The 13,026-nt window shown below is 38.8% G+C and overlaps 1 protein-coding gene across 8 annotated transcripts in view; it reads left to right on the plus strand.

Moving 5' to 3' along the window:
• The window catches only part of LOC124220185 (uncharacterized), a 164,578-nt gene that overhangs the window by 135,656 nt on the left and 15,896 nt on the right, over window positions 1-13,026 (plus strand). The gene's annotated exons all lie outside the window — the stretch shown is intronic.

Raw genomic sequence — 13,026 nt, forward strand, 5'->3', positions numbered from 1 at the left:
ATACGTATAGCTATACATGTACATACATGCACCTAGATACGGAAGCGGATGTAATATTTCACTTCCGACTGACCGATAAAGAAAAAAACGTCCCAATATATACCCCGTCCTCATCCTCCCTCTTCGCCACCGACGTATAAATAACGGGGTCCACTATTTCGCCCCTTCTACTACACCCCCGTGCACCAGGCAATAACTATCGGATTCAAAGGTAAATCACCGATATTGGACGCTCGCCAATACCTGTGTGTTCACGTGTATACGTAATACGTATATGGATATTCACCGTTTTCCGACACACCCGAAAACTACACCCCCTCCACCGTATACACGTAACGATACTCTATCGAGCCGCGTGCATAGATTTATATATTGCACACCCTTATTTATTCACGTACTCATCGTCAGGCTCATGCACGTTATTCGAAACCGAATACTCGTTACGATATTCGGAATAGATTTTCATCTTCCTTTAATTCATCTTTCCGGATGTTCTTGGAGTTGATTTTCCGGAAATTTAAGGGATAATCGTTTCGATGAAATATTATTTAACTCTTCGTATACAATGGAGTTTATAAATTCTCAGAATTTGAATCTCTTAGTAATTAATAAGCGAATTTCCAAATGTGAGAAAAGAATCCGATGTTGTAATGATGTTCAAATAATGGACTCGGGAAAATTGTACAGAAACATTCTTTAACCAATATATTAATCAAACATTTAAATTTGTTCATTTTTCGGTCATTTCATTTGTCTAGAAGAAAGAAAAAATTATTAAACATTACGAATGCGACTGTAAATTTATTTCCGAGAAATTCTCGGAGTGAAAGAATTCTGTTCGATGATATTCGGGTGCTTTATTCGAAGGTGAAAAGTTCGCTTTGGAAAAAGGGATACATAGAGTGGGTAATTGAGAATGAAAAATTTCCACCGTCTTTCGTTGGCACTTGAAGGAAACTCTGACTGGTCGTTACATTCGCTAGTTTGTGCGTGTGTGCGCGTTTGTGCGTTTGTGCGAAGTTCTCAGGGCACTGTATATAAATGGTCGGGGGTACGGGGTGAAAATCCTTTCGTCGAAAAGTCGGGAAGCAATCACTCAGGTTGCGGGTTTCCAACCTCTCGGTACCGTTACACCTAACACACCGCTTGTTAGAAGATTCACGTCACGTCCCGACGTCGCCGTCGACGTCGTCGTGGAGCAGCAGCGGGAGAGTAACTTTTGCTACGAAAGACTCTTGAATCCTCACCTTTCCGCAACCTCTACAAAAATCCCATCCATTGTTGTCCTCTTTTACACTCATTGTTTGTTATCATTATTATCACTGTATATACAAGTATATACGGTGTCATTTATACGCCGCGAGCGGGAGAGGAGAAGAAATAAAACGGGTCAAAAGATCCTCGCACTTCTTCTTCACTTTGGATGAAGTAACGATTTTCACTTTCGTTCTTACATTCTTTTGCTCTCCTTCGTTGGCCCGGAAAGCAGCTCTTTGTGCCGTATGAACAGATTTTCACCCTGCAGAGACTGATTAAATAAAGTTTTTACTTGGATGGAATTTTCTCGGGAATGGTAAAAAAGAAGAGAATGAAAAATTGTGGGCCTTGCGTAGTGCCTGAGATTTTATCTGATACTATCCTGGGCATGACCACATTGTTTTATATGCTAAAGAAAAGAAACTAATGCTCGTCTCACATGTCCGACGGCCGTAAAAGGGTGACGATTTGCATGAGAATTGCACCGTAGAAGCTTCGTCGTCGTGCCTGCCGAGGTAATCAACAACCCTTATTATCCTCATCTTTCTCTATCCTTCTCTTTCTTTTCCTCAATCTCCAGTCGTCAACCCTTTGATATATACGGTGAGGCTTGGAGTCCTCACGTTTTTCATTCCGTTTATTTCCTTCGCATGAGTGATTCTAAAAATAAACAAGTATGTAGAAGAAGAGACAAACTAAACACAAAACCAATGACAGGTATAATTTTGAACCGTTTGACAAACCGTCCAATTTTCTACGATTATACGATCCGTTTATAAAACTTCTGAATTACGCTCACTGCGTGAGCTTTTCACATAACTTGGCCATCTTCTCGACGGTGTTTCTTTTTATCCTGTTTAAAAAAATGTCGATCATATCAAAGTATGAATCTTTTAGGATTCAACAGAAACGATTCCGTCGGGAAACATTTAACGCGAAAAATATTATACAGCTTCGAGATAACCGGAGGCGGTTGGTTCTTTCCGATCTGGTACGAAGGTACATATATAAAGCAAAAATTAATTTGCTAATGCCCTCGGGGTTCGACTCCAGGAAACGCTAACGAGTCGAGAACAGCACAAGGCCGATGTACACTTATATAAAAGTATATATGTGTATATGAACCTTCAAAAAAGGGACGGACCGACGTTCGTTCGTTGGTTGGTTCGTTTTCCTGACACGCGAACGTCATTGTCCGAACGAATGTTATTTCATGCAAATTCTCTGGGCCATATATAGGCATATATGTATGTATGTGTATAGGTATAATATATAAAAGGTAGATACTTTAAGCTCGGCCGCTTTATACACCCACGTACTATTAGGCACATAATTAGTTATGTGGACAAGAGATTCAAGGGTTCAGGCAGTATTTCCATTTTCATGCGGTTAAACATTTGCTAATGTGCCTTTGCTCACCCTCTAATTATTCCCTACTGTGCAGCTTTCGCGAATGAAGTTGATAAATGTTATATACGTATACCCACGTACGCCGCAACCTGTGGAGCTTTATTCGCATCTTGTATTCTAGCCGAAAATTAAGGAACGGGTTAACGAAAGCTCGAACGTATATCTTAGAAATTTCAAATTATACATCCAACTACTTTTTTTCGTCTTTATCGTCAGCTGCTTTAATTACGTAAAAAGAATTTCAAGATGGAAATTAATCACACGAGGTGAAATTAAAGATTATAAAAACCAGAGTAGGTTTTAAATTTCATGAATCCGAACCCCTGAAGTGAGCTTGACAGAATAAAATTTTTCACAAGTTTCGAATCTTGAATTACGGTTTTTCGGACAACTGAATGCTCGTTGAAACTTTCACTCTCATTTTATCACAAAATTTCCTCTCACAGTTGTTTTTTAAATTCAAGATGTCAATATTCCAAGACAGAAAACTTGTTACGTTTCATTTTCATCTCATTACAGCCACGATAAGTACGCCTTAAGGGTCACCCTTGTACATACAGGTATATACATATAATCCACCGTTGGTGGCAGCCTTCTTTCTTCCCCATAAAAAGAGACTTATGGGAAGTCTGAGGAAGAATGAAAGAAAGTACAGGGAAATAGAAAAAGAAAGGCGGAGAAGAAAATAATGAAGAAACGAAATACGAGAGTGAGGGGGGAAGGAAAAAAGGAAGAAAATTCGTCGATCGATCCGCGCCGATACACGCGTCTCGGAAAAAGGTCGTCTACACTGACTACACTAAATCGGCAACCCGTAGTAACTGTAAGTACGAGGCTGCGGATAGTTCATCGGGATGATATAGCCATTTAAGGTTCAATCAAACGCGGAGGGGAAACGGGGAAAAAAGGGATGGAGGAAAAGCGATCGTTCGATCGCCACGCACAACCGCACGATCTATGCATCAATGACAATTTGCGCTGCCGAGACTCTGCGATAAACTACCACCAAGCAGATCCTGCGCGTTTAATAAGAATACGTTTCGAGGAAAAATACGATACGCGGGAATATTTTCTTTCCTCATCCTCTTTTTCTTCCGACTTCGTATTATCCAGACTGAAAGCTCTGCGATTACTCGATCAATCACGCATATATATTGCGTCTGATATTGGTGTATTTTTATAGTGGGGTGACACTTTATTTTTCGGATTCGTAAATTTTCGAAAAAAGGCACGATACTTACATTTGCAAAGTCGTCTTTTTAACTATTCGGTATTTTTACCATTCAATATTTTGCTCTTCGTAATTTTGCCTATTATCGAGAGGAAAAAAATTTCGATATAAATTCATTTATACATTTTTGCGTTTTCGTCTTAAATTTTTCTACGAGACAACTCTTCGTATTTATGATCTTTCTACGTTTTTTTTTTTTTTTGTTTAATTCCTTTTTTTACTATTCGCAATTTAACTTTTGGGATTTCGTTCCGTCTACTTTCTGGTCTTTCGCATTTTTTTTATCCCACCCGGTATTCGCAAAAAGTTTTCACCGTTCTTTGAGTAAATTCTACATTTTACGAAGTATATTTGATCAAAAAACCTGACGTGTCCCTCTTTTTCTGCACTGTTGATTAAAATCCCTTCTCTTTTGTTAGCTACGTGAAATTCATAACTTTTGAAAAAATTCTTCAATACTGTCCGCCGTTTGATTTTAAATATTACTTTTCGACTTTCCTCGTACGTTACTTTCGGAAACAGTCGAACAAAAATCAAATCTTATACTACATGTATTATTCATTATTCAAGTTGTACACAAATTTTTCCCACAATTGGTGGGGACCAATTCTTATCTGTTTCCATCGTCTATCTCCGACACATGCTTTGTCGAATTATTCACAACGTGAGACGACCAACATGAGAAGATCACAATACGCACCGGTGTTAAACGATCGTATGTACGTAATATGCCGGTTGTGTTTTACACGACGTGTTACACGGGGCCGGATATGACGTCACGACGATCGACGTTGCGAATGAACAATCATTCGAATAATACGACGTGTCACAATCCCGCTGCAAGCCTGCGTACAAATGAAGGTTTTGGGGTTCCGAAAGAGTGTCGAACCCCAATATTGTCAAATAAACACTTGTTACTTTTTTCTCCATTTATTTTTCGCTGGATGTGTTTGAAATTTACTTCCGCGTTTCACTGTTAGTCGAGTCAAAAGTGAGTCGAAAGTAAAAACGTGACGAATCAAAGGTTTGAAAAGTGCCACCCCGGATGGCACTTGTCAAGTTTTGTATAATAAATTAGAAAAGTCTTTATCGTTAAAAAGAATTTATTCACACACCGAAGCTCAACTGTTGACAAGTTAAATTGTTATTAAACTACGTCAGATAAATTGTGTTATTGTTCTGCGATTTCTTCACCGAAGAATTCATTCGGTTTCTTTGATTCTAATGGAAAAAGCTCATCTCTTAGAAGGCATTTTTTTTGTTAGATATATGTATTGATGGTAGCGTTGCTATTTAAATATTAATCTACTCTGACTAGTTGTCGTTTGTGGTAATTTTAAGCATACTTAGAGAAAAAGATTGAACAGGTTTGGAAGAAAGTAGAAAACGACAGCGTAAGTTTTTTTCATTTATCTTCCACTTTGTAACCAAAACATTAAGTTTCATATTCATTGTATTTTATTTTTCTTCATAACAATTTATTGTTCAAAAATCAAAATACGTGTGTCTCGGATTCAAAAATAATTCTCGATGTACCGGAAAAAATCAAGCGTTATATTTCAATTCAACGCATTATTTAGAAAAGCACTATTACTCCGAAGGGGAAATTAAAAGTTGTATAAATCGTGAGTACGAAAATGGAGGGGGGAGGAGGAGGAGGGTAAATTCAGAAACAGACTTTTCGCTAGCGAATAACCGTTCTCGTGCTGAACAGGCGCCGTCCGTCGGCAGCCCCGATTTCGCACCCCCAATTCGAAATTCTGCCGATATTCGCGTATGACGTTCATGACGTTGCACGTTGACTGACTAGATTGGCGCGGCGAGAGCGCATTGATTACGAGCATCGTTATACCTATACCTATACACTCCTATTGTAATTAATCATTTACGCAAACAACGCGATCGCTCGTCAAGCCGGGCAATCTAGTCGAAGCCTCGCTTCCAGTTCGCGTCAACTAGCCCCCTGTGTGTTTCTATCGCCTCGATGAACTTGCTCCGGGCTATCTCACACGTTCATTTGCCAAATCGAAACGTACGCGTTCTCGATGAACCTCCGTGTCTAACGCTGCTGACGGTAATTAATACCGCTTTACTATCAGATACACGCGACATGCGTAATTTCTGCGCAGCGAATCGCTGTAATCTCGAGGCTATTTACCGCTTAATCCTACATTGGCGAGTGCATGTGCGAATGTACGAGCACATTATTCTTATCAAATTTTATCTCCTTTTTCTCGCCTTGATTTCTTACAGGATTTTTGTTTATTTTGAAAAATAAACAGCCACGGTATTTCAGCTATACTTTTTTAATGCCGATAAAGCCATGGTCAAAGTTTTTAACGCATGTTCCACCGGTTATTATAAGATTTTTTATTTCGATAAAACGTTACCTAACGTTTTTTTTTCCTGTTTATTCTTTATTCCCAGGCAAGGAGATTTAATCGATGTTCAAATACTTCTTAGTCTCTGTATAATTCGAATTCATCGAATAATGTCATTTTGGTGAAAAGAAATCAGTTTAGAAGAATCAGAAATTTCGGTATAGCATTATTTACAGCAGTACAATAAATCTTGTTTCGTTTAATATTATTTTTTGCGTGTTTAAATCTGTATTTCTGTCAATTCACAACGGCATATTTCTTCGTCGTCGTTTGACGCGATACTTGATTCATCCAGCATAAATCACAATCAAACGATAATTTTTTCAGTTACAAAAATTAAACAATCATCTTTCAATCTTTACAAAATTATTTCATCGTCCAGATCTAACTTCCCAATCGCAATAGAATCTATGCTATTGTGGTGCGAAACCATTTCTTAGACATTTTAAAATTTTTCGTTTTGTGAAAATAATGTGTGATTCGGATGCACATTAACCGTGAAATTACCTTGCCAAGACCAAATTTTGGTTATTACGACCAAATATTTTCCTGAGAGTGCGTACGGTAAAAAATTGCATCTGATTGGGGTGGACTGAGCTTGCAGGAATATGTTAAATCCTGCAGCTCGTGCTGTTACAGGTATCGTTGTACCAAACTGAGTCCCTGATGGCTGTTGTGCATGTCCCACTAGTTGGTGGTAATTATTATTAATCCAGTACGAATTCCGCACGTTGCGCCTGCAGGGGATAACTGATCATCGCGTTAATTCAGCGGGCAGCGAATGATCGCATTCTGCACCGCAGCAGCTGCGGCTCAGTTTGCAATAATGCTTTACGTAACAAGAGAATAAAGTCACAATATTGCCTTAAAAGTGATTTTATTTTTGTCAGTAAGTGTGATCTATTAATCTGGAAACTATAACATAATCGAAAGTTTATACAAACAAGCTGAAAACTTAATTTGATCGTTTTTGATCAATTAATTAATGATCATATTTCCCGCAAACGAAAAGTGCTACTTTTTCCCCACAGATGAGGGTAAAGATTAAAGAGGGAATAACTTGACACTTTCATCCCGCTTTTGGAGTAAAAAAAAAAAGTGAACGTTACGGTTAAGTCTGGAATCAAATATTTAAGTCTTTCTCATAGCTTCTACTCCGAAAACTATAATATATTTTACGCGTTAATCCAGATGCGTAGAGTTTTATGTGTCAGAGTGTGCAGGCGTTGGCTCTGAGATAATTAATAATAACTCGCCGGTGTGCAATCCGCCTGCAGCAGGCGAACGAATTATGCTGGACGCCTTCTACCAAAATCCAATTTAAAGCTGAACGATAGTTTAATTATGGCGACCGCAGGAATAACGGTGCTCAGGGTAAATAGCTTTTGCCATTCGCGAAACAAATTGCGCGCCGTTTTGATTATACCACGCAGATTGTCGGCGCTGCAGGGTGGATGCAGGGCAAAACTGCCAGACGGTAACATCTGCGTATGAATAATACGCTAGTGCTTGTGTGCTTGATTTTAATCATCCATTTTCTAGGCACGCAGTGCGCGAAAGAAAACAATGATACGTGTACGTCGATTTACATGCGCGTGTGCACGGGGAGAAAAAAAAACGTATATTATATTAATTTTATGATATACGGACAGCACTTTTTTTAATTTTTTTTTTTTTTTTTTCTTGGAGTTAAATACAAAAAGCAATCGTGGCGAGATTTACAAATCCGATAATAAGAGTTACAATATCCTTAGGAAAATCTACCGCATTACCGTCTTGTGATGTGCCAAAAGTTTTTGCAAAAAATTATCTTTCGTTCTCTCGCCCCGCGTTGAGTTTCGCGCGGGAATTCACCGTGCTTTTACCTGCGGCGTCGAGTTCGGCTAATTCGCAAAATTTATCCAGCCAATTAACGTTCTGCAGAGCAATTTCAGTTAGCTGCAGGGTTGGTTGGCCTCGGCCGTCTTATTATACCGCGAAATTCCTCGGATAAGTTATTATTCGTTCTCGGGTTGCTTTGTATAATAATTGTCTGCCACGCTCGCTAATCCAATTCCAGAACTCATCAGGTGACGATAAAAACGAGGTTTTTTTTCACTCCCTTCTCAACCTTTTCGTCTTGTATTTCCTCTCTCCGTTTCTCTTTTTTTTTTAGGTCGAAAGCTAATGATATATATATATATATGTATTTATATATTTATACACGTATGTGCTAAGAAATATTAGACGCGTTGGATATTTTTCTCCTTTTCTTTCGACACGAGAACTGCGTCAAGTCGTAACCCTGCTGGACGATGAGAGAGTGGACGATTGTCTCGTTTAATGTTGAACATTTATTCCCTTTGCCAGCAGTTGATTTTTCTTACACCCTTGTTTCCTGAGATCCAACACAATTATCCAGTGAATTAACAATCACTGCAGGCTGCTCCTAACTTGCGACGCAATCTATAGGTGTGTCTTATTAGTTCTCTCTTTCGTTTTTGTCAAATCCGATTCAGAATGTCGAGAATAATTCCTGCGTAAGGTCACAAAGTGTGAATTTTTTTATTTTACACGTTAATTATTCGGGTCCTGATTAAATTCAAACTGGTGTTCTGAACGGCTAATAGCACGTTTTTCAAGTATGTTCTTCAATTAATTTTTCAAAAATCATCTCTTACGAAATGTTTTTTACAAGATTCGTTTTATCCACTTTGTTGAAATAATCTGGTTGAATACCAAAAGTCTCGAGGTGTGTTAAGTTATAATGAAAATTGTTGCGGCGTGTAATTTTAGATTCACAGTCAAGAATAAGAAAAGGAGCGTCATTATCATCTGACAAAAGAAAATCCACGCAAATTTCACACTCTGAACATTTATTCTTTTGCAATTTCTGACTGCTGATTCTGCATAGATTTTTCTTGCGTTATCGACTGTACGAAAACCCAGAGATTTTTTATTACATTAGATTCTCAAAAGTCGATAATTCGAATTTGCAACATCGCTGTACTATTACGCTTTATTCTGCTTTGGAGTTGTGAAAATTAAGAGAGTGTGAGAAAGTACACCTGTAGATAACACAAAGACGAGTGAATGTAGAAAATTTTTATAATCCACCGTATCGATCCGGTATTTTTCACAGTCATTCTCCCTCCTCTCCCTCACCGATCCATCTATGTTCGGCGATATCGGCATGTCCTCGTTTTGAAATTTATTCCCTTCCGACAGTTTACGACGGTCAGTTACTCGCGCGCAGTGGCATATCCATTTCATTGTATTAGCCAAATACGGCATCGTTTATTACATGCTTTATGGGAAAAGCTCGTGACGAAGAGAGAGAGAGAGAGAGGGAGAGACAGGGAGGGAGGGAGAGTGAGGTGGATAGGAAGCGCGGCGTCGCGACGCCCACACAACGGGGGTGAAATGACTCCGAGGGACCCTCGCGATGCCCGCGTTTATTGCGCTGACATAAACGCGTTACGCTTCCGAGCTGCGGATACCTGACAGGCTTACGTCTTTATGTACGAAGGCTGATAAAAATTCTTTTCATACGATTTTGCCTCGATTTTTTGCGAGAGGAAGAAAGAGAACGAAGGAAAACAATAACGTTTTTTTTCTTCTTCTTTATTTTTTTTTCTGGTAAAACTTGACATTTTTACGGGAATGTGGCGCTGAACATTCTTACCCTTAGTTTCGTTAAAAAAGTATTACGGCTGTTGTAAAAGCTTTTTCGCGTACAGTATAATCTCAAATATGCGAGGTGTGTAATCTGCACTCGACGCAATTCTCAGAAGGTGAAATTTAAACGATATTGAAGTTGGTAACGTTATCGTAAAGATTCATGCCGAGGTGAAATCTTTGCTTCACCGTTTTTTGGAATTGTATGAAATTCAGTAAACCGTAATGAAACAAAATACAGTTCGTTAAAATTCATTGTAAAATTAAGAAAACGGTGAATTTTTTTTCCCCAATGTTTCGTTACGACAACGTTACTAACTTCACTATCGTAAATTTGACCGATTCTCGCAGTACCCGGCTTTTATCGCTATTTATAGCATATCGCTTTCCGTTTATTTATCATACACTGCAATGTATAATAATGGTCAGCTCCTTCCTACGTCGAAAAAATTTTATACCACATTCACACGATTATATTATAATATCGTGAAATATTTTATCATTTCACGAGTTATCGCGTGATTCGTGATTGCCATGGAATAATGTATACACACGCTTATATAATATACTATACTTTATGTATATAATCAACAGTCGTAAAGATATATTATAGGTATACCGGTATTATATACAAATCCACTGTTATTTCTTCGAGGCTGCTGCTGCAGGTGGCGTGATTAGAACTGAGCTTTGAAATAGATCCTTGACACGCATCGATCCTAATACCCTAACCGATCACGCGTACAGTTTTTCCCTTCATTAATTATATAACAGGTTATACATCACGCTCGAGGTGGAATTTTTATGCGGTAACTTACTCGATTCTTTCATTTTGGGTTAATTAACTTTATACAGAAGCGTTTTCTCAGATTTTATTATGTAATAGGAAAGTCAGTTGAAAATCAATACTTTTTTGTTTGTCATTGCCTGACGAGATGGTTACACGTTTCTTGCAACAACTTATAAACAAATCCTTACGCTACGCTCATTCGCTTGAAAATTTAAGTGCGATAAAAGGTTTTGCATTTCAAATGACAATTTCCGACGTCTCGAATAGGTTTAAGACGGTAAAAAATCTGGTATATCGATATCTGATTTTATTCAGAAGACAATTCTGTAAAATTCCACCATGACAATGTTTTCCATCATCTTTTTGTCGTCTTTAAATACGTAATTATTACTATTCGATTGACTATTTGGAGAAAATAAAGTGCAAAGAATAATTTTCCAAGCAAAACAAATTACCACGGGGTAAAATTGTACGGTTATACCAAATTTTTCAAGGTTTGTTGCAACGAATAATCGATATCGAAACTCTTGTTGATAACTTTAGTGTCTTTTTTTCGAATCTCTCTAAGAGAATTGGTATTACGTGAAGAATGCAACGATAAAAGAAACAGAAAAAGAAATAAACGAAAAACAATGCAATAAAAAAGTTATACCCGCAAATAACAAGCTCGAAACATCCGACGAATTTCCGTCGTCCTCGCAAACTTTCCGCGTTCTCCGAACTACAAGCAGAAATACGTACGTATTCGAAACTGCAGCGACATGACCTGGGAAATAGAGATTCCATCCGCGTTCGTCCTTGGCACGTTTTCGCGAAACGGTTTGTTTTCATGGGCGGTTTCGGCGCGAACTTCTCTTCACTGGGCGCCAGACGTCGCGACGCCGAATCGCGACTGTGTCGAATTCTTTTCTTCTCTTCTCTTCCTTTTTCCCTTCCCTTTCCTTACGTCGCAGAATTCACCCTCAGCTTATCACTCGCCCTACATTCGATTTGAATCTTTGCCGGCCTCCTTACCGTCTCCGTATCGCGTTTCGAACACACGTACAGGCACGCGTCGCATCCTGTTTCCGTGCATGTTCTTACTCTACGTACGTCAGCAGAACTAACGAAAGTTGGAGAAAACTTTTCTAGGAAATTCTCAGATTAAATTATTCCTCTGATTTATTTGTCTCGTGGTTAGGAGACGACATTTTGTTTCGTTATCGTTATCGTTCTTCTTTTTCTTTTTTTCTCTTACAAGAATTTGAGAAACGAGAGTGAGAAAATTGTGTTCGGATTCTTATCGAGAGTGCATCGCGGTAGGTGATATCAAAATGCGAAAACGATGTCGAGGCATTTGCTTATCTTGTTTTTTGCCCCGCATGGGTACGTGAAAGTTTGATTGAGCAGAAGAGACAACGCTTGGAAGGTAAGTCGGAAGAAGAATACTGTTTACCTTCTTTACATTCCGACTCGCGTGAACACGGGGTTGTCACGTACCGTACTCGATACTGTAAGAATGTTATTTCTGCTTTTCCGAAGTAACCGGTAAAAGTTTTCGTATCGCTTTTCATTCAAATCGCATATCTGCCAAGCGAATAACAAGATTAGAATGCCGGAGAAGACGCCGTTTTTACGTAGCTCTCTTGAGCTCTCTCTCTCCAAAACATCTCATTTTTTTTTTCCCTCGTTCCGTTTCTTGATTTTACTCTTTGAATAGCGAAACAACCTTTCAAGTTACAGTTTTAGACGTTTCTCAAAAGTTGTGCAACAACGAAACCCTAATTTGCGCAACCACGTTTCACATCCACGATAAATAATTAAAAAAATATTTTTATCAAGCTGTCTATTATAATTTTTCTATTCAAATACTAGAGCTATGTTTTTGCGTTGTTTTCTCACCTTTCTATCGAGTTCTACAGCCATCGATGAAACATAGTGAAGTGAACATATGGTTACGTAGGTGAAACCCGGCCAGCACCTCGGTGACACGTGATAACTATAGGTTGGCATTATAGTGATCATATTTCAGGTCAATATGCTGTTGAATCATTATAATCGAGTTTGGCCGGCAATAGTTGTAAATCATAGTGGAATGGTTAGTCGGTGCCGGTGGTAGCAGCCATGTGCTGAGGGGAAATTGGTTCGACGAGGGTCGTTATTGCCGCGATACCGCAAAATACTACGACTACCGGCCCGAACCGCATCGCATACCAACCGCGTAGACGAAATTTCTCTGCAAAATTGATCCTGCATTTTATATACGAAACTGCACCTACCGCTCGCGAAAATAGCTTGAAGCCCAACTCTTTCAGCCTTGT

The sequence above is a fragment of the Neodiprion pinetum genome, chromosome 5, assembly GCF_021155775.2.
Source record: "Neodiprion pinetum isolate iyNeoPine1 chromosome 5, iyNeoPine1.2, whole genome shotgun sequence".
Classification (NCBI taxonomy): domain Eukaryota; kingdom Metazoa; phylum Arthropoda; class Insecta; order Hymenoptera; family Diprionidae; genus Neodiprion; species Neodiprion pinetum.